The 15006-nt window shown below is 37.4% G+C and overlaps 1 long non-coding RNA gene across 1 annotated transcript; it reads left to right on the forward strand.

The window, feature by feature from the left end:
• On the forward strand, positions 4837-5476 carry LOC107634600. The gene is made up of 2 exons (XR_002358545.1): positions 4837-4866; positions 5210-5476. It is a non-coding gene; the product is annotated as an uncharacterized LOC107634600 (long non-coding RNA).

Below are 15006 nucleotides of genomic sequence, written 5' to 3' on the forward strand. Positions count from 1 at the left end.
ACATAATATATGATATTAGAAATAAATTTGTCAGAGAAGAAAATTATTTGCATGGTGAAATAAAAGTAATTAAGTAGACATAAATGGAGCAAGGGATTCAATAATAGGATAAATTTTAATACTAGCTTAGCTACATTAAAAATTAGTTGGCATAACTCCATTTTTAGCAGAGTTAATTCAAAACATAAGATTAATTATAAAGACTATATAGAGTAAATACCCATAGTCATCCTTGAGATTTGCGTAAATACTCAATGTAATCTTCAAGATCCCGATTTTTCTATTTTAGTCCTCCAGATAGAGCTCCGAGCACTCAAAGTGGTCCTTGAGCATATTTTTGGTGATGAATCATCACCGGAATGCTGACCTGGGCTCTGTTTGCCATGCTGGAGGGTTCCAATTTCCAATTTGTACCCACGTTGGTTTTCCCTTTATATCTAACCCTATATTCCCAAATTTTCGTAAACCTCATCTCTTCTTCTTGTTCATCGCACTCTCCTCACCTCACTTCCCTCCAACATTTAGCCATTGCTGATTGTCCCAAGTTGCAGAATATGGAGGGAAAAAAGCTGTCTGCTTCTCTAATACAACTCAACATCTGGGGAAGCCCTTTTCTGGGCAAACGATGTCAGATGAAGGATCCACAGCTTTGGCCCAAAATCTCCCACATTCCCGCCATTCAAGTTGATGACACATGGATTTGGTAATCCAACAACTTCAATAGATACACACACAACATTATTATTATTATTCCCTCAATATATATTTATGTTTTTCATCATGATTTATACTCTGTATATAAACTGACTCACGAGTTTTCATTCTTCATTCTCTCTACAATATTCTTATTCTTCATTTTTAATCATTCTTATAGATGTGTTCTACCATTCTTTGCTTAATACTTGTACCTTCTCGTACAGATTATCCATCGACCCAACAACACAACTTCTTCCATAAACGATTTCAAACACCTTCATTGCCTTCACAACCGCACCATTCTGGCGGTTCCGATTTTCTGCTCTTGGTTGGTGTTCTCATATGGTTCCAACTAGATGGAAAACGAACAGAGCTTCCACCTACAGTGCTACCCCCACCCATCATCGACATGAGTAACAGTCCCCGACGAAAGAATGAGGAGAGTGCGATGAACAAGAAGAAGAGATGAAATTTACGGAAATTTGGAGATTTAGAGTTAGATATAAAGGGGACCAACGTGGATAAAAATTGGAAATTGGCCAGCTCAGATAGTCGTTGGACCCCTCCAGCGTGGCAAACAAAGGCCACGTCAGCGCTCCCACTACTAGAATTTAGACATTTACTAACACTTTTTATGTAACATTTTTTAAAATGTTAGTTATACTAATAAAATTATACTTTTAGTAACATTTATAAAGAAAATATCATTTTTATTTTAAAAAAAAAAGTAAAAATATACAAACGTTACCAAATTTCATTTTCCCCCAATTTCATAAAACCTAGAGTCTCAAAGTGGGGTTCTGTTCATTTTCTCTTAATTTCACGCGTCTGAATCACTCCTACTCTTGGAGCTATGAAACCACCTCTCGCTCCTCCTCTTCGATCTCTCGCTCCGCCTCTTCGACCTCTCGTTCTGCCTCTTTGATCTCACGGTTCGCGAATTGAAACCACAATCTAGTGTTCTCACTCTCACTCCAGCTTGCGTTGTCTCGCCCCTGGTTCATTCTCTCGTGTCGTCATCTTCTCGCCTGCACTACCGTCTTCTCGCCGGTTTCATCGTCTGCTCGTCCCACGGCCTGGTAACTTCCAGTTCTCTTGTTTAGTTAGTTTCTTGCTCCTTCAATCCTCTTTAATCTTTACATAATAATTAATTTGATGTATAATTATTAGTTGATTTAAGTTTTTAATTGGTTATTTAGTAGTTAGGTTTTGAATTTAGGTTTTCATTTACCGATCTTGAAACATGTTTATTTGCTTATTAAGTTGTTAAAAATCATACATTATTAGGTTTTCATATCCTCTGTTTTCTAGTTGCTTTTTCTTACTAAGCTGGATTCTAATTTTTAATTTCTGTTTTGTTTGATATTGCCAATTGAAAAAACTCATATTGATTCTAGATGAAATTGTTGTATAGAGTAGTAATTAATTTGATACAAAATAAGAAGATTTAAAAAAGATGTTATGATAACAATTCTAGTTCAAATGAAATTAGACATGGTGGACTTGCTATCAAACAGTGATAAGGTATGATCTCTCACTCTTTCTCTAATTTATTTTCTATTTTTCCCCTTGAAAAATAGCAGATTAAGTATTTTCTTTACTGGAATGTGAAAGAAAGAAAATATATCTTTTTGTTATGTTTTTCCATTCTAACAAATGTCCTTCTATTCTTGTTTGAGATCAATTAATTATTCTTGTTTAAAGCTGCTTCTGTTGTTATTCAAATCCTTCTGAATTTATTGTTTGTATTTACACAATTTTTCTGACATGCTGCCGCGATGAGTTCTATTTTTTTTTTTTTTAATTTCAGTAGACTCTAGTTATGTTTTCTCCTCTTTTACTTCTTTAGTTTTGTTTGAATATTTTGACAAATAGAATTGGAATCTGTGTAATCTCAAATCCTCAATTTTATTGCTCATGGCATAGAAGGACTCGTATATAGTTCTTTATTACACAGCCTATTCTATCTGGATGCTCTGCTGGAGGATTGGCTGCTATATTGAACTGCGATCGCTTCAAATCCTTCCTACCAAATAGCGCCAGAGTGAAATGCGTGCCAGATGCCGGCTATTTTATCCATGTGTATGACTCCTTACTTAGTTTTGCTCTGCTTCTTCATACTTGATACTTGCTTAAATATGTTGTGCAACAGACCAGATGTCTCCAGAATAAAGCACATTGAAAATTTCTACAAAGGAGTTGTTGAAACTCATGTACTCTACTCTAGTCTTGGCCTTCTTTAACTTTTGAATTTATTTTTCTACTTTTCACCATAATGAGTAACATAACTCGTCTCTGTTGTTATAGGGATCAGCAAAGTATTTGTCCAAGTCCTGCACTTCAAAATATGGTGCTGACCTAGTAAGTCTATGATTGATTTGTGTAACTGTGCAAGCAAGAAGCACATTATTAGTGTAAAGCACATGGTCTCTTCAAAGCACTGGACCTATTTATCATTCACGCATTATTAGTGCAAAGCACATGGTCTCTTCAAAACACTAGACATATATGCATTATCTAGCATTCTTTGCCATGCATCACCAGCAATATTACTCTCAGAACTTTGAGTCAGTTCTTAGCTATTGGTAAGGTGAAACTTGAAAATACCATCTTTGGAATCTGATGTAAGTTTAATGTCAAATCCTGAACTTGACACTCTCCTAACAGATGGGCAATCAAACGCCACAAAGTGTTCTAAAAATGGTGGAAGGCCTGGGATATTTTCAAGCTTCTTGCAATCACTTAAATCCAATGATTTCAAGCTTAAAAGATGAGCAATACTCTCAGGAAGGTCCACAATGCTGCTTTCGTGCAGCGACAATTCCCTTAATGATGACAAGTTTCCAATGTCGCTAGGAAGTTCTGAGAGTTTCTCACAGCGAGAAAAATCAAGCTTGGAGAGAAGGTTTAGATTACCAATGTTGTTTGGAAGAAACTCAAGATCTTTGCACAAGTTGAGCTGCAAGGTTTGAAGCCCAACCAAATAAGCCAAGGATGAGGGTATTTCTTTAATTGCTGCTTTTGCCAGGTTCATGTGAGCAAAAGATTCTGCAGGTTCCATGATCTCTGGTAAAGTCTTCAGCATTGAGCAACCATGCAAATCAAGCTTTGTCAACTTCAGGTTGAAAATGCTGCTAGGAAGAGATTCAAGTGCTTCACAGTAGGTAAGATCAAGAATGCAGAGTTTGCTGAAACGTCCAATTGAAGATGGAATGAATACAAGGCTTCTGCAACCATGCAAGCTCAACTCCTCAAGACCTACCAAATTTTGCATTGTTGAAGGTAATTCTTGTACTCTTGATTCATTTAAGATGAGCACCATTAAATTTTTCATATCCTCTTCTATCTCAGGGAGCTTCTCGAGATTTGAGCAGCCACGAAGATATAGTTTTCTTAGCCATTTTAGCTTAAAAAGGTTAATTGGAAGGGATGTGAGGGATTCACAGTAAGAGAGATCTAACCAACAAAGCTCTGAGAGACTTGGAAATAATGATGAAGGTGAACCTTCTCTTAACACTTTCAAGTTTAGTAAGTGTATATTATCCATTGGTTCATCATCTAAATTAGCAGCAGCACACCCATTGGGGTCAAAAGTGTCAGAAATTAAAGTTTTTATCATTGCCATTTCACTACTAGTTTGTCTTATGTTACCTTTCTTATAGTTTTCTATCTCCTTTTTTATTGTCATTGATCAAAGAAACAAATATAGGAGTTTATTTGCTAGTATATATATTTGGAAGCTAGACATGTGTGACTGTTTAAGTAATAAGAAAGGTTCTATTTTCATTTCTTGCATCATTCTGACAACAATGATTTGTACTGTTTATGAAACCCCAGTTGCCACTAGTCCATAGATGATGGAGAATCCCTTGTGCACATTGTTTTTATATTTATTTTGGTTTAGCTCCATTCCTTCACTTGATTTTTGCTCTTGTTTAGTCATCCAATAATATAAGCTTTCACTATGGCCTTGGGGTAACTCACCGATTCGAAGCCAACCAATAAAGTGTTACATTCATTTGAGTTGGCTATTGTTCTTTGTACCTCTCTTAATTCCTTTTTATTTTTATGGTCTTGCAAAAATTTGTTCTACAAAAATTGGTGGTATTTCCTCTCAAACTTCAAGATTTGTGGTTTTTGAACAATTATATGGGGAACTGTTTGGATAAGGTAAGAATATTAGAATAAATCAATGAAATTCTTCATTGCTATGCTGATTAAAAGTTGAAAAGCCTGAAACTTTTTTCCTGTTTTTTGTGATGAACTGTTGAAACTTTCCTCTCCTGATTTCTTGTTGTAGCTTGTAGATAGCTATCAGTTAGGTCAGGAAAATTATGTTAATAACCAATTTTATTTTTTACTTTTATTTTATTAGAGGTGAGTGGTTGGAAAGTGAAAACTTTACTTGGGATTCCAAACCACCTGCAGAGGTGATTCCATGATTATTTTTCTTAAGGTTTTATTTCTGCCCACTATATGAGTTCTTATTGCTTTTTTGTTTGATGTGCATCAGATGAACTTGGTTGACTGGTTTAAGGGAATGGTAATAAGTCGTCGCAGCGATGAGCTAGTCAAGCAGATAAATACATTTTTCTAGGATTAGTATAAGGATTAAGTTTTTTATGTACATAGTATCATTTTTTCTTTTCTTTTTTATATGGAATGTTTATAGAGTTTAAGTGCTATAAGTATTTTTTTTCTTTTTCCATTTTATTTGCATCACGAAGCAAATTTGTACAATGATTATTGATTAATGAAAGAGGCTATAAAAATTTCATTTTGTGAATTTGTGAATTTAATGAAATATTTCATGTTGTAGTAATTAATTTTAGTATAGTTATATTATGTATAATATAAAATAAAAAATAGTATAATATAAGTAAAAAAATGTTACTAAAGATCTTTTGTAACATTTTTTAAGTGTTACAAAAAATATCTATGGTAACATTTTTTAAGTGTTACAAAAAATATCTATGGTAATATTTTTCTAAGTGTTACAAAATATATCTATTATAATATTTCTTTAAGTGTTACTAAGAAAAGTCTATTGTAACATTTCTCATAATATTACTATAGAAGATCTATTGTAACATTTTTATTAAATGTTATTAAATCTTTAGAAAAATGTTAGTAAAACTCTTTAATAATATAGAGTATATTTAACATTTGTTAAAATGTTACTAATATAAATAGCTAACATTTTAATATGATTTGGTAACATTTTTTAAATGTTAGTAAAAGTCAATTATGTAATAGTGTCCGGTGATAACTCATCACCAGAAATATGCTCAGGGACCACTTTAAGTGCTTGAAACTCTATCTGAAGGACTAAAATGAAAAAATTAGGATCTTAAGAATTACATTGAGTATTTATACGAATCTCAAAACGGCTATGGATATTTTCTAATACTATATATCAAAGTATCAATACTTTATTATAGAATGGAAATCTAAAAATAACACTACAAGTCCTTCACTTAATTGTGGAGGTTATCATATGATACATCGTGCATGGTGGATCCACAAACGAAATTCTTTATTTGTATAGTTCTTTAATAAATCAAATGAAGTTTATTACAGTAAACATATATAATATATAGGTTTTGGATAACAGTAGTAGTTTATATGAAGATGGCGTATGCGGCGTGCACATGCGGCAGGACCAGGGTCACATATTATTTATTTTATAATTTGATGGCCTGGTAGCTATTCATGCACGAGGGTTCCGTCTATGTTTTGTTTCTACCGACCGTCCGTGGAATTTTCGTTTCGAGTGAATAGAAAAATAGAAAAAGCTTTAAGATGTGATGAGTGGTGGCAATACAATATTACTACCGGCCTTGGTAGCAGGTGACAATGTTGTCCAGCCATAAAGATTTCGGCTGAATAATTGAACTAACCATATCCATTCCTTTTTAATTTCTTTTCCAAAAGAGAGAAGCAAGCAAGTCCTCTTGTATGTTTTTGAACAATGTTATATTACCAACAAAACTCGTTATTTTAGGTCAATATTTAGTCAATAAATATAATTTTATACATATCTAAGAAATATAAGATTAACTAAATCATATATTCTAAAATTTAAATTTGTAAATTTTAATAATATAAAAATATGATATTAACCCAAAATATTATTAATTAATATCGATAGACCCTCAAATTTCTCTCATAATTATTGTGACCACCAAGACTTCAATTAAAATATGTATGTTCAATATGCTCATGTTTAAAAATTAAATAGCCGTACATCAACTTCAGTAGCTTACATATATATTCAGATTTAGATATAGATTTAAATATATGCAGTCAATATGCTGCCACTTGTTATTGGTCCAATCCAACTATATTTTTTCATAGAATTATTGAATAAAGTGGCTCTTTAATTCAAATACAAACTGCGTTAACCACTACTTCATGTCAATTTTGTTATATCCTTATCCTTATTAATAACTAAATTTTAACTCTGCATTTTTTTTGAGTCATATGAAAATATACTTAATACAAAAAAAGAAATAGGTGAACAATATTTTTTTTCTTTATTTTTATCTAAAATTTAAATTAATATTAACCAATTCTCTCCCTTTTTTTTACAAAAAAATATTCATCCCTAATTAACATTCTTCTTTAATATATATGAAACAACTTAATTATGTTAACTAGATTTCATATATAACTTTCTGTTCCGTGGGTTACCTGAAACTGTAGGTCGATCTCGGACGAGATCTTCTGTGCTGGTCGGAACCGATGTGTCCGGCTGGTGAATGGTGACCGGAGCTGGTACGTCCGATTTGTTTGGACTTGAACGTGCTGCTAATCCTCTGTCACCGAAGGGTGGGGGGTACCTGCAAGAGACTCCGATACTTAAGTTAGCATGGGTATTAAACAGGTGTTATGTAGAATCAGAGTATGAGTTATACCTGGGTGCTCCAGTGTATTTATAATGGTGAGAAGTGACCTTCTTAGATAAGATAAGTTAGTTATCTTATCTTATCTTATCTTATCTTTGGGCGAGGTCAGCTTATCTTCAACGGAACCGCCCTTCTCTCTGTAGGCTTGAGCCGCCTTTGGATTGGGCTGTGTTCCTTCTATTTAGGCCCTTATTGGGCCTCTGTAGCGTTTTGGCCGAGCTCTTTGTGAAGAGGTCGGTCATTGGCCGAGCTCTTTGAGAAGAGGTCGGATAGTCTGACCTGAAGAGGTCGGTCGGCTTGTTGCTAAACATCCCGAGTCGGACATCTTGACCCAGGGTATGAACAGTGCCCCTGCTTGAGTTCGATCTTTCCATGAGATCGAGCTTCGATCTCTTTGGAAGTCGTGCTCAAGCATCTGTCTGGCTTGTTTCTTCATTGCTTTGCAATTCTGGCAGATTTTCTAGAGGTTTGGTACTTCACAGTCCATCCTCTTTTGAGTGGTAGTGTGGGTTTTCTACCCTTGCCTTCTAGATCACGCCTTGCTTTTGTGTTGACAACCCTCTGCTTTGGCGAAGTTATCCTTGCGGCTTGATATTCGGGCTTTTAGTGACTTGTCCAATGACTTTTTAGTGTTCTTTATATTGAACCTTTTTAGTCTCGGATGACGTACGTAGCCCTGTTTGAGATTGTGCCTTCTTTGAGTGGAGTTGTATCCCTTTTAGCTAAGAACATTTGAGCCTTAAGTTGTTTCTGAACCTTTTGGCTTGTTCTTTTTTGAGATCGTACTTGCGCCTCTTCTTAGCTGACGTCGAACTGTACGACTTTGCCCCTGCTTGAGTTTGGACCTTTCCGCGAGATCGTGCTTTCGGAGCTTCGATCTCGTTGAGGAAGTCATGCTCAAGCATCCTGACTTTGGTCGATCTTGAGTAGTTTCTCCTTTGTGCGAGTCTGGTATTGCCTTTTTTAGTTTGTTGAGAGGTCTTTTCAGCTTTCTTCCGAATTGTTTGTCTTCACTGTTCAGGCTTTTTAGTCATAATCCAACAACTTTTTAGGTATAGTTTGTTTGGACGACTTTTTAGCTCCGTCTTTGAGGCCGTGCTTTTCGCTTTTTAAGTAGTGTCTTTTTTCAAAACTTCATACCTTTCAGCGAAGCATTCCTGGCCTTCCTTTGGCCGTTTGTGAGATGTCTTTGTCCCCTTTGTGGATCTTTATAGAGTGTCGGTACTTTGTTGTCCGACCTCTTTTGATCACTTCTGGTTTTGTCCACTTTCTGTTTGGTCAAGGTGGTCCTTGGGGCTAACTTGTCTGACGACTTTTTAGTGTTCTCGTAGAACACTTTTTAGTCATTCTGAACAATTTTGATAGCCTTGTTGTGGAGTCGTGGCTTTTTGGGCGGAGCTATATCCGTTTTAGCGCACGTTTTTTGTTGGTCCGACTTCTCTTGTCGGTCCAAGTTGTAGCTTTCGTTGGTCCGACTTCTTCTTGTCGGTCCAAGCTGTAGCTTTCGTTGGTCCGACTTCTTCTTGTCGGTCCAAGCTGTAACTTTTGCCGGTCCGACTTCTCTTATCGGTTCGATCTGTAGCTTTCGCCGGTCCGACTTTTCTTGTCGGTCCGATCTGTAGCTTTTGCCGGTCCGACTTTTCTTGTCGGTCCGATCTGTAGCTTTTGTTGGTCCGACTTCTTCTCGTCAGTCCAAGTTGTAGCTTTAATTGGCTCGGGCTGACTTCTTCATGTCGGGCCCTTCTAAGTTATTTTTGTAATCCTCTTTCTTGGACCTTGTTCAGGTCTCTTTCAGGGATTACTTTTATAACTTGTCCGTTGTAGGAGACCGACTTCGTTATGTCGATCTTGGACGATGAATTTGGTTTTTATCTTGCCGACCTGCCGTAGTCGGGCGTCTTGGTAGGAAACTTTCTAGGGAATCTGCAATCTTTTAAACAATAAGATGAAGATAAGAATGTGTACATGTTAGTACTTACCTTTCTAGGTCGGAAATCTTTTTGGATCTCGGCCTGGCGCCCTTTTTAGATTGTAGGCATGCCATGACCTTGGTAGCTCTTGTCCCTCGAGGTTGGACACTTTGTAGCAACCTTTTCCCAGTTTTTCTGAACAACTTGGTATGGTCCTTTCCAGTTGGCTGCCGACCTATTTTGATGTCATTTCGGATTAGGATGAGATCGTTGTTGTTAGATTACCTTCTGATTGTATCTTGAGGCCATTTGACATTTTAACGCCTCTTCCTTGATCCGAGCTCTTTCTCGGGTTTCTGGAGGTAGGTCGAGTTCTTCCTTTTGAAGTTGGGAGTTGGCCTCTTCACTGTAGTGGATCACTCTGGGCGATCCTTCTTTGGCCTCCATTGGGATCATTGCCTCCATTCCGTAAGTTAATCGGAAGGGTGATTCCTTTGTAGTGGAGTGTGGGGTTATCCGATATGCCCATAAGACTTATGGGAGCTCTTTAGGTGGGGCTATAGGGAAGTTGGCATGTAAAGCTTTGACTTTGTATTTGCTCTGTAGAACTTTGGTTCTTTTTGCAAAAAGTTTGCATCTTTGATCGTTTGTTGTCACTTTTCTTTTGTCATTCGCCTTTGAGAAGAATGTGTGCTTTGCTTAGGGTTTGATTGTTGTTCCTGTTTCTTTTCATCGTTGCCTGACTCCTTTTGTACAAAAGTTCTAGCTTTTGTTTTGACCTTTTGTTTGAGAGGTGTTCGGACTGTTTGGGTATAGATTGTCGACTTCTTTTCTCTGTGTTCTTGCCTTGTTATTGCCTCCAAAGGGTGCCCCTGGACTTTCGTGTGAGTCTTGGGGTTTCCCTTTTACTGCCACGTCTGTCACTTGATGTTCTGCTATTATTGTCCGAGTTGTTTCCTTATTTGCCCGAGTTGTTTGGTAGTAATCCCATAGTCGACCTATGTCTTTGAGATGTATACTAAGATCCCGGACGGCATGTCTGATTGGCTGAATTCCATAGTTTTAATGCGTGTTACTGTGGCTGACCCTGAGTACATCCCTTATACCGCCTTCGAGATTGACTTGTTGTGGTCTTGTTATGTAGCCTGGATGAGGCTTCTGTTATTGCCCTCTGGTTTGGTGTTGGCTAGTTTTGAAAATGCATCAGCTTGGGCATTCTGCTCCCGAGGCATGTGTCAGACCTCATATCCCCGAATTGTCCGAGCTGTTGGTGCTGGCTGGTTTTGAAAATGCATCAGCTCGGGCATTCTATGTGTCGGACTTCATTTTCCCCGATTTGTTCGAGCTGTTTTCTGTTTTTATCCAGGATCCCCTGAATTGTCCGAGATGTTCTCTGGTTTTGTCCAGGGTCCCCCGAATTATCCGAGCTGTCCTCTGTAGGATTCTTCCAGCTAAGTTTGTTTTCTGTAGGATGCCTTTTATGGGCTGGTTGGTCCGAACTCTGATAGTGTGAGCTTGAAAGTATGGGTGGAGTCATTGAGAGGTGAGTATGTGGGCTTAGGCAAACTTTTTCTATCTTTTGATAGTTTAGTTCGGTCCCTTGTAGAGCTTTGCTGATGAAGTAGACGGGTTCTTGCCCACTTCCGTCTTCTCTGACTAGTGCTAAGGCTATTGCCCGACTTCCCACTGCGAGGTATAATATGAGTTCTTCACTTTTCCATGGTCTGGAAAGAATGGGTGGTTGCCCCAAGAATTTTGAAATCTCGGAAGGCTTGTTCGCACTCCGTTGTCCTTTTCAACTCGTCTGACCTCTTTGGTGTGAGGTGGACCTTCAACTTGTCCGACCTCTTTGTTGTGAGGTGGACCTTAACTCGCCCGACCTCTTCGGTGTGAGATGGACCTTAACTTGTCCGACCTCTTTGATGTGAGGTGGACCTTCCACTCGTCCGACCTCTTTGGTTTTTTATTGGGCGAGGTGGTGGGATCTTCTCCATGTTGCATATTTCTCGGTAAACCTCCACAAAAGACACCCGAAGAGGGGTGTAATTGCGGTATTTTCTAGGCTTCCCGGGTTGATATTCTTTTTTCTTGGACTCTTTATCCTTGTCCTGTGGTGGGTTAGGAGAATTCGGTTTCTGAGCTCTCTCCTAGTCGAGAGTTCTCCTCCATGTTGATGTGTTTCTTTGCCTGTTCCTGTACCTCGTTTAGAGATGTTGGGTGCTTCTTGGATATTGAGTGGCTAAAAGGTCCTCCTCGTAGGCCATTGATGAGACCCATGATATCTGCTTTTGTTGGTAGACTTTGTATGTCCAGGCACGCTTTGTTGAATCTTTCCATGTAGTTGCGAAGACTTTTCCGATCTCCTTGCTTGATCCCTAGCAAGCTTGGAGCGTGTTCGACTTTATCCTTCTGGATGGAGAATAACAGATTGCATCTGAGGCCTCCGTGAGATACATTCTGCTTCTGGAATTTCTAAGATGATGGCTTGGATCTGATGTGCCGTCGTACGGGGTCATATCGGGAGCTTTGAAGTCCTTTGGGACTTTAGCTTTCATCATCTCTTTGATGAATGGGTCTTGATCTTTGTGGGGGCTGTCTTCGTGACCGGATCGAGTTGTTTTGGCCTTGAGATCCGCTTCGAGTTTTAGGAGCTTGTCCTCTGACGTCGTCTTATTTCTCTTCCGAAGGTCTCTTTCGGCTTCCCGTTAATGTTCAGCTTCTTGTTCCAGCTGTTTAAGGCGATTCTGTTGCTCACAGATAGCTTCCAAAATTTCTGTGTTTGGGGTTGCTTATTTCCCCCGTTTTGAGGTGCGTCTTTGGAGGTGGCGTCCGTGTCTTTGTTTGGCGTTCGGTCCACCAAACTAGAGTTGTGATCGTTGTCATGGTTGTTCGTCATGGTGATGGGATGACTTCCAAGTTTCCCGACAACGGCGCCAATGTTCCGAGGGTTACCTGAAACTGTAGGTCGATCTCGGACGAGATCTTCTGTGCTGGTCGGAACCGATGTGTCCGGCTGGTGAATGGTGACCGGAGCTGGTACGTCCGACTTGTTTGGACTTGAACGTGCTGCTGATCCTCTGTCACCGAAGGGTGGGGGTATCTGCAAGAGACTCCGATGCTTAAGTTAGCATGGGTATTAAACAGGTGTTATGTAGAATCAGAGTATGAGTTATACCTGGATGCTCCAGTGTATTTATAATGGTGAGAAGTGACCTTCTTAGATAAGATAAGTTAGTCTTATCTTATCTTATCTTTGGGCGAGGTCAGCTTATCTTCAACGGAACCGCCCTTCTCTCTGTAGGCTTGAGCCGCCTTTGGATTGTGCTGTGTTCCTTCTATTTGGGCCCTTATTGGGCCTCTGTAGCGTTTTGGCCGAGCTCTTTGTGAAGAAGTCGGTCATTGGCCGAGCTCTTTGAGAAGAGGTCGGATAATCTGACCTGAAGAGGTCGGTCGGCTTGTTGCTAAACATCTCGGGTCGGACATCTTAACCCAGGATATGAACACTTTCTAATTATATAAATTAGCATCCGATGTGTGTTACACAAAGGGTTAAACTTTGAAGGTATGTCATGATAAGGCATATTTGAATTGTTCCTATTATTGCTGTTAAATGTTAATATTCCGTCCTTTTTGTTTGCAATAGTGTGGTGCGCTACTAAAAACAAAGCTTGCTTACAACCGTACCTAATAATAACTTGGAATGAATTGAGCGGTCAACTTTGGAATTCAATATTTTAAAGTAAAGAGAATAATGATTAAGTAGGCTTATGCACACTCAGTTTCAAAGTAAGTGTCTTATTTCTGTCTCCTATCTATATATTCCCACATAGTATTTTCTAATCTCCTTTAATATCCTTTCTTTATTTTCCCCCTCCCTTAGTCCTTTCATTCGTAAAAAAGTTCTCCCACAATTTTGAAGATTTCATATATATATAAAAATTTGTCATGTTTTTGACAAAAAAATTTCACCTTGCTTTAATTTATAGGTTCATTGATTGGTACTTATAATGTGGGAACGTTTAATTTATTCCTTTGCATACCTCTAATAAAAAGAGAGAAAAAAGATTTGACTAGGAACGCGAATTCGAAGTTGGGTCCAGTCCAACTGAATATATATAATGGGAAATTGAGAATCATTATGATATTAAAAGAGTTTGTGTATATATAGGAAGAAAATGAGAGATAGAGAAGAAAATGAAGAAGGATGCAAGGGAATGAAGGATCACAGAAGAGAATTCTGTATTTCTTATGACTTGTTATACAAGCTATTGAATGTCAAAACAATTAATCATTATTCAACATTTCATACAATTCCTTTTATATACATCAGTCATAGATGGAGGGAAGACTTTAAACCACACTAACTAACTTGTAACTGATTCGTCTGGCATAATTATTTTGTTACCCTTATCAGATATGATTTACATTTCTAATTCAAACCCCACATAGACGACGTGCTACATGTTTTTCCCCATGCGTTTGAATTGTTCTTCACTAGTTAGGACTTCACGTAATAATGATGAATTTTTAAGTGTAATACCCATGACATTATTTGAATATAATAATACAGCACATTACACATACATAAGGAGGGAGATTTCAAAAATCACACCATGCTCCCTTGTGTGTGTTATTATGCTACACATAGAAAACAGCAGAATTCAGCGAATCAATGCATGGGGATTGCCTAGATAGACGAATATTATTTAATTATTTTTTTATCCGAAAAATACTTTCATCCAATAACTATTAAAGGAGATTCTACAGTGCCTTTAAAATTGTTCCCTAACTTGTTTAGACATTATTATTTTTTTGTGATGAAAGAGAAAATATAAGTAAACCTCACTTTTTTATATTTGTGTTAGACATTTAGTTATAGACATCATGGCAATAATCAACTAATAAATACTTGAAAAGATGCATTACTGTGAACAATGAATTAGGGTTAGTAAGCGCCAAGCGGTGTTCGGTGAGAATGACGAGAATCAGTTAATTATTTGCTCCAAGCTAAGGACAAGTAAGGGCTAAAATTTTTATATATGAATAATTTTAATGTGAAATACAAAAATATTTGATCATTTTAAGTGGTAGTACAAACTGTGAACAATGGTTAGTAAGCGCCAAGCGGTGTTCGGTGAGAATGACGAGAATCAGTTAATTATTTGCTCCAAGCTAAGGACAAGTAAGGGGTAAGGGTTTTATATATGAATAATTTTAATGTGAAATACAAAAATATTTGATCATTTTAAGTGGTAGTACAATTGTGGTAGTAACACAAAACGTCGTTGACGTTTTGCGATAAAAAAAATTTTTTAATCATGAAAGAACAAAACGTCGCTGACGTTTTGTAATAAAAAATATTATTTTAATTGAAGAAACACAAAACGTCACTGACGTTTTGTAAATGGCCATAGTTGTGCTCAACACATAGTTTGGTTCATGATGAAGGATTTCACTTCTAGTAATACAATATTAAAAAGAAAAAGTTCTCA

Source organism: Arachis ipaensis, chromosome B03 (genome assembly GCF_000816755.2).
Source record: "Arachis ipaensis cultivar K30076 chromosome B03, Araip1.1, whole genome shotgun sequence".
NCBI lineage: Eukaryota > Viridiplantae > Streptophyta > Magnoliopsida > Fabales > Fabaceae > Arachis > Arachis ipaensis.